The 12,101-nt window shown below is 40.4% G+C and overlaps 1 protein-coding gene across 2 annotated transcripts in view; it reads right to left on the reverse strand.

The window, feature by feature from the left end:
* LOC108352304 (uncharacterized) overlaps positions 1 to 12,101 on the reverse strand; it is a 300,039-nt gene that overhangs the window by 64,751 nt on the left and 223,187 nt on the right. The window lies entirely within an intron of this gene.

The raw sequence follows: 12,101 nt of genomic DNA on the forward strand, positions 1-12,101 counted from the left end.
AAAATTCTTTAGCAAAGGGATATGTTTCATTGCATTATGAACAATAACAGGAAACAAAAAACCAGAGCAACCAAGAAAGCCCTTCTGTAACCTAGGCAGCCTCCCTTTTCTCTTTTTTGGCTGCTCGGCTGTCTCTGGACTGAGCAACTTTGGATCACTTACTCATCTCATCATCCTAAGGCAGGGCAGGAAATCATTTTTGACATTTATGAAGGAAAGTTCTGAAAAATACTCTCTATTTGATGTTTCTCAATTCTGAGGACAGTGAAGAGAATGTCTCGGAAGGAGCTGAGGAAGTGAAATGCTTCTGCTACAGCCTCTCAGTGGACTCTGGAGAAACGGCATCTGTGATCACCTCTGCATTGTGAGAGGGGATGTTTGGGGCTCAAACTCCAAGCCTTCATGACATTTCTCTCAGATGCCACAAAAATAAATACAAGAGTATTGTTTCCCGGCTTAAATGATTTTTGAAAAATATCATTACCATTATCAGAGATTTAAAATACTTTCACTTAATATTCATATAATATTTACTAAAGGGCCAATATAAATATGAAAATGGTGTGTTATATTTTAAGGATAAGGTGGTGATTGAGACAGGTGAGATACCTTGTCTAAAACTAAACTACCTTGTCTAAACTAAAACTACCTTTTAGTTCTTTTGAGAGCAATGGGCGCTTACTCTCTGTCATAGGAAGACAGGAAACAAAACTTCCAAGAAGCACACCCTAACAGGAAGTCCCTCCCACTTTGCCAATCTACATCTGTATACTGTGAATATGTCACTGGGACTTTCTTAATCCCAGTACATAGATGTGTGAAATTAGAACAATGGAACATAGAATGAAGCCAATCATGTGTGGTTAGAAAGAGGAATAATGTCCTGCTACAAACACAGAAATCAATTACATCACAGTTCTCTTACCTATTTTCAGCTATTTGGAATAATGTGAAAACATCTAAAATAAAGATTAATAGAGTTCTAAGAAATCCATGGTCTAAAGACTTGTTCTAACAAAACATTCATCTCAATAGTAAATATGCTACTCTGAGGACTTATGCCAAACTTCATTTGAGAAATGGCTAGGTGGATGGTGGATTGGTTGGTTGAACAGGCAAATGGATGGATGGATGGGTGGATGGATAGATGGTTTCAAAATATACCTTATTTTCACATGTACAATTAGAACATGTCCATTAGACAAATCAATCATAGCTTGAATCTCTGAGAGGAGTCATCATTTGATGGCTTGGAAATCAAATATCAGAATCACATTAACAATTAAGCATCCTTGGTGAGGATGTGGAGAAAGAGGAACACTCCTCCATTATTGATGGGATTGCAGACTGGTACAACCAGTCTGGAGGTTCCTCAGAAAATCTGACATTGAACTACCTGAGGATCCAGCTATACTTCTCTTGGGCATATACCCAAAAGATGCCCCAACATATAACATAGACACATGCTCCACTATATTCATAACAGCCTTATTTATTATAGCCAGAAGCTGGAAAGAACCCAGATGCCCTTCAACAGAGGAATGGATACAGAAAATGTAGTACATCTACGCAATGGAATACTACTCAGCTATCAAAAACAATGACTTTATGAAATTCATAGGCAAATGGATGGAACTGGAAAATATGACCCTGTGTGAGGTAACCCAATCACAGAAAAACACACATGGTATGCACTCATTGATAAGTGGATATTTGCCCAAATGCTTGAATTACCATAAATTCACAGAACACGTGAAACTCAAGAAGGATGACCAAAATGCGGATGCTTCACTCCTTCTTTAAAAGGGGACCAAGAGAGGTCTTCCTGGTTGCTGCCGCCGCAGAGAGCCCTTGGGCAGCACCCCGCAAGCAAACTTGAGCCTCGGGACCACAGGTAAGACCAACTTCTCTGCTGCAAGAGAGCTGCCTGGTGAGATCGGGACACACAGAGGCAGAGTTCCTCTAGGACCGGGCACCTTCTGTGTTTACCGGAAGTCCCACCCCCGCGGATCCCGGGCCCGCAGCAGCTCTCTGCTCCCAGACCCTGTGGGAAAGAGACCTCACCGCCCGATCAGGTGGGCACTCCTGAGGCTGCAGAGCGGAAGAGACCACCAACACTGCCCACCCCTGCCCACATCCCTGGCCCAAGAGGAAACTGTATAAGGCCTCTGGGCTCCCGTGGGGGAGGGCCCAGGAGCGGCAGGACCCCTGCCTGAGACACCACCGGAACCTGAGGGAAACAGACCCAATAAACAGTTCTCTGCACCCAAATCCCGTGGGAGGGAGAGCTGAACCTTCAGAGAGGCAGACAAGCCTGGGAAACCAGAAGAGACTGCTCTCTGTACATACATCTCGGACGCCAGAGGAAAACACCAAAGGCCATCTGGAACCCTGGTGCACTGAAGCTCCCGGAAGGGGCGGCACAGGTCTTCCTGGTTGCTGCCTCCGCAGAGAGCGCTTGGGCAGCACCCCGAGAGCAAACTTGAGCCTCGGGACCACAGATAAGACCAACTTGTCTGCTGCAAGAAAGCTGCCTGGTGAACTCAAGACACAGGCCCACAGGAACAGCTGAAGACCTGTAGAGAGGAAAAACTACACACCCGAAAGCAGAACACTCTGTCCCCATAACTGACTGAAAGAGAGGAAAACAGGTCTACAGCACTCCTGACACACAGGCTTATAGGACAGTCTAGCCACTGTCAGAAATAGCAGAACAAAGTAACACTAGAGATAATCTGATGGCGAGAGGCAAGCGCAGGAACCCAAGCAACAGAAACCAAGACTACATGCCATCACCGGAGCCCAATTCTCCCACCAAAACAAACATGTAATATCCAAACACACCAGAAAAGCAAGATCTAGTTTCAAAATCATATTTGATCATGATGCTGGAGGACTTCAAGAAAGACATGAACACACTTAGGGAAACACAGGAAAACATTAATAAACAAGTAGAAGCCTACAGAGAGGAATCGCAAAAATCCCTGAAAGAATTCCAGGAAAACACAATCAAACAGTTGAAGGAATTAAAAATGGAAATAGAAGCAATCAAGAAAGAACACATGGAAACAACCCTGGATATAGAAAACCAAAAGAAGAGACAAGGAGCTGTAGATACAAGCCTCACCAACAGAATTCAAGAGATGGAAGAGAGAATCTCAGGAGCAGAAGATTCCATAGAAATCATTGACTCAACTGTCAAAGATAATGTAAAGTGGAAAAAGCTACTGGTCCAAAACATACAGGAAATCCAGGACTCAATGAGAAGATCAAACCTAAGGATAATAGGCATAGAAGAGAGTGAAGACTCCCAGCTCAAAGGACCAGTAAATATCTTCAACAAAATCATAGAAGAAAACTTCCCTAACCTAAAAAAAGAGATACCCATAGGCATACAAGATGCCTACAGAACTCCAAATAGATTGGACCAGAAAAGAAACACCTCCCGTCACATAATAGTCAAAACACCAAATGCACAAAATAAAGAAAGAATATTAAAAGCAGTAAGGGAAAAAGGTCAAGTAACATATAAAGGCAGACCTATCAGAATCACACCAGACTTCTCGCCAGAAACTATGAAGGCCAGAAGATCCTGGACTGATGTCATACAGACCCTAAGAGAACACAAATGCCAGCCCAGGTTACTGTATCCTGCAAAACTCTCAATTAACATAGATGGAGAAACCAAGATATTCCATGACAAAACCAAATTTACACAATATCTTTCTACAAATCCAGCACTACAAAGGATAATAAATGGTAAAGCCCAACATAAGGAGGCAAGCTATACCCTAGAAGAAGCAAGAAACTAATCGTCTTGGCAACAAAACAAAGAGAATGAAAGCACACAAACATAACCTCACATCCAAATATGAATATAACGGGAAGCAATAACCACTATTCCTTAATATCTCTCAACATCAATGGCCTCAACTCCCCAATAAAAAGAAATAGATTAACAAACTGGATACGCAACGAGGACCCTGCATTCTGCTGCCTACAGGAAACACACCTCAGAGACAAAGACAGACACTACCTCAGAGTGAAAGGCTGGAAAACAACTTTCCAAGCAAATGGTCAGAAGAAGCAAGCTGGAGTAGCCATTCTAATATCAAATAAAATCAATTTTCAACTAAAAGTCATCAAAAAAGATAAGGAAGCACACTTCATATTCATCAAAGGAAAAATCCACCAAGATGAACTCTCAATCCTAAATATCTATGCCCCAAATACAAGGGCACCTACATACGTAAAAGAAACCTTACTAAAGCTCAAAACACACATTGGACCTCACACAATAATAGTGGGAGATTTCAACACCCCACTCTCATCAATGGACAGGTCATGGAAACAGAAATAAAACAGAGATGTAGACAGACTAAGAGAAGTCATGAGCCAAATGGACCTAACGGATATTTATAGAACATTCTATCCTAAAGCAAAAGCATATACCTTCTTCTCAGCTCCTCATGGTACTTTCTCCAAAATTGACCATATAATTGGTCAAAATCGGGCCTCAACAGGTACAGAAAGATAGAAATAATCCCATGCGTGCTATCGGACCACCACGGCCTAAAACTGGTCTTCAATAACAATCAAGGAAGAATGTCCACATGTACTTGGAAATTGAACAATGCTCTACTCAATGATAACCTGGTCAAGGAAGAAATAAAGAAAGAAATTAAAAACTTTTTAGAATTTAATGAAAATGAAGGTACAACATACCCAAACTTATGGGACACAATGAAAGCTGTGATAAGAGGAAAACTCATAGCGCTGAGTGCCTGCAGAAAGAAACAGGAAAGAGCATATGTCAGCAGCTTGACAGCACACCTAAAAGATCTAGAACAAAAAGAAGCAAATACACCCAGGAGGAGTAGAAGGCAGGAAATAATCAAACTCAGAGCTGAAATCAACCAAGTAGAAACAAAAAGGACCATAGAAAGAATCAACAGAACCAAAAGTTGGTTCTTTGAGAAAATCAACAAGATGGATAAACCCTTAGCCAGACTAACGAGAGGACACAGAGAGTGTGTCCAAATTAACAAAATCAGAAATGAAAAGGGAGACATAACAACAGATTCAGAGGAAATTCAAAAAATCATCAGATCTTACTACAAAAACCTATATTCAACAAAACTTGAAAATCTTCAGGAAATGGACAATTTCCTAGACAGATACCAGGTATCGAAGTTAAATCAGGAACAGATAAACCAGTTAAACAACCCCATAACTCCTAAGGAAATAGAAGCAGTCATTAAAGGTCTCCCAACCAAAAAGAGCCCAGGTCCAGACGGGTTTAGTGCAGAATTCTATCAAACCTTCATAGAAGACCTCATACCAATATTATCCAAACTATTCCACAAAATTGAAACAGATGGATCACTACCGAATACCTTCTATGAAGCCACAATTACTCTTATACCTAAACCACACAAAGACACAACAAAGAAAGAGAACTTCAGACCAATTTCCCTTATGAATATCGACGCAAAAATACTCAACAAAATTCTGGCAAACCGAATCCAAGAGCACATCAAAACAATCATCCACCATGATCAAGTAGGCTTCATCCCAGGCATGCAGGGATGGTTTAATATACGGAAAACCATCAACGTGATCCATTATATAAACAAACTGAAAGAACAGAACCACATGATCATTTCATTAGATGCTGAGAAAGCATTTGACAAAATTCAACACCCCTTCATGATAAAAGTCCTGGAAAGAATAGGAATCCAAGGCCCATACCTGAACATGGTAAAAGCCATATACAGCAAACCAGTTGCTAACATTAAACTAAATGGAGAGAAACTTGAAGCAATCCCACTAAAATCAGGGACTAGACAAGGCTGCCCACTCTCTCCCTATTTATTCAATATAGTTCTTGAAGTTCTAGCCAGAGCAATCAGACAACAAAAGGATGTCAAGGGGATACAGATCGGAAAAGAAGAAGTCAAAATATCACTATTTGCAGATGATATGATAGTATATTTAAGTGATCCCAAAAGTTCCACCAGAGAACTACTAAAGCTGATAAACAACTTCAGCAAAGTGGCTGGGTATAAAATTAACTCAAATAAATCATTTGCCTTCCTCTATACAAAAGAGAAACAAGCCGAGAAAGAAATTAGGGAAACGACACCCTTCATAATAGACCCAAATAATATAAAGTACCTCGGAGTGACTTTAACCAAGCAAGTAAAAGATCTGTACAATAAGAACTTCAAGACACTGAAGAAGGAAATTGAAGAAGACCTCAGAAGATGGAAAGATCTCCCATGCTCATGGATTGGCAGGATTAATATAGTAAAAATGGCCATTTTACCAAAAGCAATCTACAGATCAATGCAATCCCCATCAAAATACCAATCCAATTCTTCAAAGAGTTAGACAGAACAATTTGCAAATTCATCTGGAATAACAAAAAACCCAGGATAGCTAAAGCTATCCTCAACAATGAAAGGACTTCAGGGGGAATCACTATCCCTGAACTCAAGCAGTATTACAGAGCAATAGTGATAAAAACTGCATGGTATTGGTACCGAGACAGACAGATAGACCAATGCAATAGAATTGAAGACCCAGAAATGAACCCACACACATATGGTCACTTGATTTTTGACAAAGGAGCCAAAACCATCCAATGGAAAAAAGATAGCATTTTCAGCAAATGGTGCTGGTTCAACTGGAGGTCAACATGTAGAAGAATGCAGATCGATCCATGCTTATCACCCTGTACAAAGCTTGAGTCCAAGTGGATCAAGGACCTCCACATCAAAGCAGACACACTCAAACTAATAGAAGAAAAACTAGGGAAGCATCTGGAACACATGGGCACTGGAAAAAATTTCCTGAACAAAACACCAATGGCTTACGCTCTAAGATCAAGAATTGACAAATGGGATCTCATAAAACTGCAAAGCTTCTGTAAGGCAAAGGACACTGTGGTTAGGACAAAACGGCAACCAACAGATTGGGAAAAGATCCTTACCAATCCTACAACAGATAGAGGCCTTATATCCAAAATATACAAAGAACTCAAGAAGTTAGACCACAGGGAAACAAATAACCCTATTAAAAAATGGGGTTCAGAGCTAAACAAAGAATTCACAGCTGAGGAATGCCGAATGGCGGAGAAACACCTAAAGAAATGTTCAACATCTTTAGTCATAAGGGAAATGCAAATCAAAACAACCCTGAGATTTCACCTCACATCAGTGAGAATGGCTAAGATCAAAAACTCAGGGGACAACAGATGCTGGCGAGGATGTGGAGAAAGAGGAACACTCCTCCATTGTTGGTGGGATTGCAAACTGGTACAACCATTCTGTAAATCAGTCTGGAGGATCCTCAGAAAATTGGACATTGAACTGCCTGAGGATCCAGCTATACCTCTCTTGGGCATATACCCAAAAGATGCCCCAACATATAAAAAAGACACGTGCTCCACTATGTTCATTGCAGCCTTATTTATAATAACCAGAAGCTGGAAAGAACCCAGATGCCCTTCAACAGAGGAATGGATACAGAAAATGTGGTACATCTACACAATGGAATATTACTCAGCTATCAAAAACAACGACTTTATGAAATTCATAGGCAAATGGCTGGAACTGGAAAATATCATCCTGAGTGAGCTAACCCAAACACAGAAAGACATACATGGTATGCACTCACTGATAAGTGGCTATTAGCCCAAATGCTTGAATTACCCTAAATGCCTAGAACAAATGAAACTCAAGACAGATGATCAAAATGTGAATGGTTCACTCCTTCTTTAAAAGGGGAACAAGAATACCCTTGGCAGGGAAGAGAGAGGCAAAGATTAAAACAGAGACTGAAGGAACACCCATTCAGAGTCTGCCCCACATGTGGCCCATACATATACAGCCACCCAATTAGACAAGATGGATGAAGCAAAGAAGTGCAGGCAGACAGGAACTGGATGTAGATCTCTCCTGAGAGACACAGCCAGAATACAGCAAATACACAGGCGAATGCCAGCAGCAAACCACTGAACTGAGAACGGGACCCCCGTTGAAGGAATCAGAGAAAGGACTGGAAGCGCTTGAAGGGGCTCGAGACCCCATATGAACAACAATGCCAAGCAACCAGAGCTTCCAGGGACTAAGCCACTACCTAAAGACTATACATGGACTGACCCTGGACTCTGACCCCATAGGTAGCAATGAATATCCTAGTAAGAGCACCAGTGGAAGGGGAAGCCCTGGGTCCTGCTAAGACTGAACCCCCAGTGAACTAGACTGTTGGGGGGAGGGGGACAATGAGGGGAGGGTGGGGAGGGGAACACCGATAAGAAAGGGGAGGGGGGAGGGGGATGTTTGCCCGGAAACTGGGAAAGGGAATAACACTCGAAATGTATATAAGAAATACTCAAGTTAATAAAAGAAAAAAAGGGGGGGGGGACCAAGAATACGCTTAGGAGGGGATAGGGAGGCAAAGTTTAGAAAAGAGACTAACGGAACACCCATTCATAGCCTGTTCCACATGTGGCCCATACATACACAGCCACCAAACTAGATAAGATGGATGAAGCAAAGAAGTGCAGGCTGACAGGAACTGGATGTAGATCTCTCCTGAGAGACACAGCCAGAATACAGCAAATACATAGGCAAATGCTAGCAGCAAACCACTGAAATGAGAACGGGACCACCGTTGAAGGAATCAGAGAAAGAACTGAAAGAGCTTGAAGGGGTTCGAGACTCCATATGAACAACAATGCCAAGCAACCAGAGCTTCCAGGGACTAAGCCACTACCTAAAGACTATACATGGACTGACCCTGGGCTCCAACTGCATAGGTGGCAATGAATAGCCTAGTAAGGGCACCAGTGGAAGGGAAAGCCCTTGGTCCTGCCAAGGCTGGATCCCCAGCGAATGGGATTCTTGGGAGAGGGCGGTAATGGGGGGAGGATGGGGAGGGAACACCCATATAGAAGGGGAAGGGGAGAGGTTACGGGGATGTTTGCCTGGAAACCAGGAAAGGGAACAACATTTGAAATGTAAATAAGAAATACTCAATTTAATAAAGATGAAAAAAGAAAAAAAAAGAATGAAGCATCTTCACTTTCTGGTTTACTCTCTGTGTTTAAAGTTATTATCAAATTGTAAAGAGAAACTTTCTTTAGATGAGAAAATAATATTTGGGAAAATATTTGTGTTATACATTTATTCTTCTATATTTGAAATTGTTAGCTATTGAATATGAAATGTTCTGAGCAGTTTCCTGTGTTCAAACATTTAGTTCCCACTGTATGGCATTGTTTTTGAGAGGCTCCAGAACCTTGGAAACTGCAGCCTACATAGCAGGAATGGTCCAGTAAGATCAGGTTGGTGGAGGGTTTAACCCACTTCTGGACCTTTTTCTGCTTCTTTGTCTACCTGTATGTGAACAGATGCCCCCCACCTACCAAAATGGAGCCCTAGTACCACATCTTCCCGTTTGTGATGTCCCCTGAAACCATGAGTCAAAAGAAAGCTCTCTGCCCTACAGTTGCTTTTCCAATCATTTTGTCACAGGATACAAAAGGTGACTTAAGCCCAGCCGTTTTTATTAAGTAAATAGAATTTGATTTTGTAAAGTGTTTGGTTATCTTCCTTAGGTATTCATTTGCATTGGGGAAGAGTGACAATGAGAAGAGGAAATGAATCTGGAATAGAAGCCATGTTCACACTTTAGAAGGATGAATTCTTTGACTGGACGTTTCCCTGTGCTGTGGAGGATCTCTCTTGATCTCTGCACTGAGAAACTATTCCCACAGCCAATTAGGAGCTGGCTTTGCCTTACAAGCTTGAATCCTCTGCTTCTCTGGGAATTCAGAGATTTGACAACAAAACTATATACACCATGAACAGTGAAAATACCAGTAGAGTAAAATGAGTGGGAGGGAAAATCATTTTATTATTTATCTTAAATGTGTGAACAATGAAATGTGATTATGAGATGCCTTACATCTAATAGACTCTGCTCTCTTCAGATTCCTGACTGTATTGTTTTATGGGAAGCACTTATACAGGTTAATATGACCAGATGCACTCATCACATACAAAATGACACTCAGAGAATACTTCCCTAACCTCGTGAGAAGGACTGATAATAAGCATCTTCAAAACAAACTTTATAGACCACTGGGAAATGTTCACTAAGGCATAGTAGCGGCATATATTCTGTTAAAATTATCTCAGAACTTGGAACACCCCTGTGAACCAAGATGGGTAAATAGATATTAACATTCTCATATTCAGTTGCCACTGATGAGTTATTCTTGCTCAATATCCAAGAAGTTTCAAGGTCTAATGGCCCATGTAGAGGGTCTACCTAAAATGAATAGAAAACTTAAAATTGGGACACAGCTAATCAGAGATGGTTTGATATGTAGATTGTAAACATGTTAAAAATAACTTCTGAAGAACCTTGAAGCATTCAAACACCTCTCCTTTTATGGAGAGAAAGTGTCCATGAGACATCATGAGATGTTCAATAAGAAAAATCATAAACAGAGTGGAAATCACACTGCCTAAGGTTTAGACAAGAGCTGGAAAGTGCAATAACTCATCACCGAATTCTAAAAATACCAGGATTCATCCAAGAATAATCTCTCCCTCTCTCTCTCTCTCTCTCTCTCCCTCTATATATAGATAGATAGATAGATAGATAGATAGATAGATATAGAGAGATAGAGAGATAGAGAGAAAGAAATAGATATAGATATATAGAGACAGGTAGATAATAGATGATTAACAAATAGATGATAGACATAAAAATATATAAATAATAATAAATTAATAATAATAAATATATAAATACATAGATAGATACATAGATCATACATACATAGGTGATAATAGGTAGGTAGATAGATAGATAGATGATAGATAGATAGATAGATAGATAGATAGATAGATAGATAGATAGATAGATAGATAGATAGACAGACAGACAGACAGACAGATAGATAGATAGACAGACAGACAACAGTCTGTGCATATGTGTGTATATCTGTGCATGTGTATATATGCATGGGATGTATGTGTATGCACATAGAGTGGCACCAAAACAGTGTTCCTTAAAGTATAGGTGCAACATCACCTCTAGAATCCCTGAGATGTTTACTAAAAGCTGCAGAATCCCTGGACCTTATCCAATTGTGTACCAAATCAGAATCGCTAGAGATGAGGCATGAGAATTTACATTTCACATCAGATATGCAGGCTCCTTTCCTGCTTACATATGCTTTAGTAGCACTGGATTAGATGATATCTGATATCTGATGAGCCCCAAAATTTTATAGCAGTCAGTCATCATTCCGAATCAGTGTATTTCCTCATTCCAATTAGTTGATCTTTTTTTTTTTAATCTCCCTTTACCTATTCTATTGTAACTTGTAGGTTGAGCTAAATCATAGTTCTTAGCATGAGTTAACATTGTGGCTATAAGAAGGTTGCACTGGCTGTGATGTCCGTTGTTTTTAAAACAAAAATTGATATGCTACAAGGTATTTCTGAACTTAGTGTTTGCTGAAATACATTTTTTGGATGAAATATGTTGAAGAAAATTATCTTATATGATCTCTCCAATTTTTACATATTTAGCTGAATGATATGCAGTAAAATTGTTTCCAGATAGTCAGTGAATACGCAGAATTCAGCCAAATTGCCCATTGCTAGGAATATTTGTGTCATACCCAAAATGTTTTCAACAGGAGGATTGAGACGTTTTCGACATGTCTTCTAAAAGAGCTATTGCTCTCTTCTCTAATGGAGCACAGAGAAAGGCTGATATATCTTCAGAGATACTCATTCGTTATAGCTCATATCTTTTAATAGTGCAGCTCACTACCAGATATTGATTCTTCAAAGATTAAGAAGCTTCCCATCATTGTCTCTAACCTGGGTGTCTCTAAGCTATAAAGTAGACATCTAAGATGATTTGATACAGGGGATTTATTGCTTCGCTTAACAGAATCTCAGACTCTCAAAGGATGTGTGTACCTTCTCTATTACTTAATGCTCCAGAGTCCTTAAAGAGGGGACATGGTGCTAAACTCTGCAATCGGTATTCCCTGGGAGACAGATCAC

Source organism: Rattus norvegicus, chromosome 11 (assembly GCF_036323735.1).
Source record: "Rattus norvegicus strain BN/NHsdMcwi chromosome 11, GRCr8, whole genome shotgun sequence".
Taxonomy (NCBI): Eukaryota; Metazoa; Chordata; class Mammalia; order Rodentia; family Muridae; genus Rattus; species Rattus norvegicus.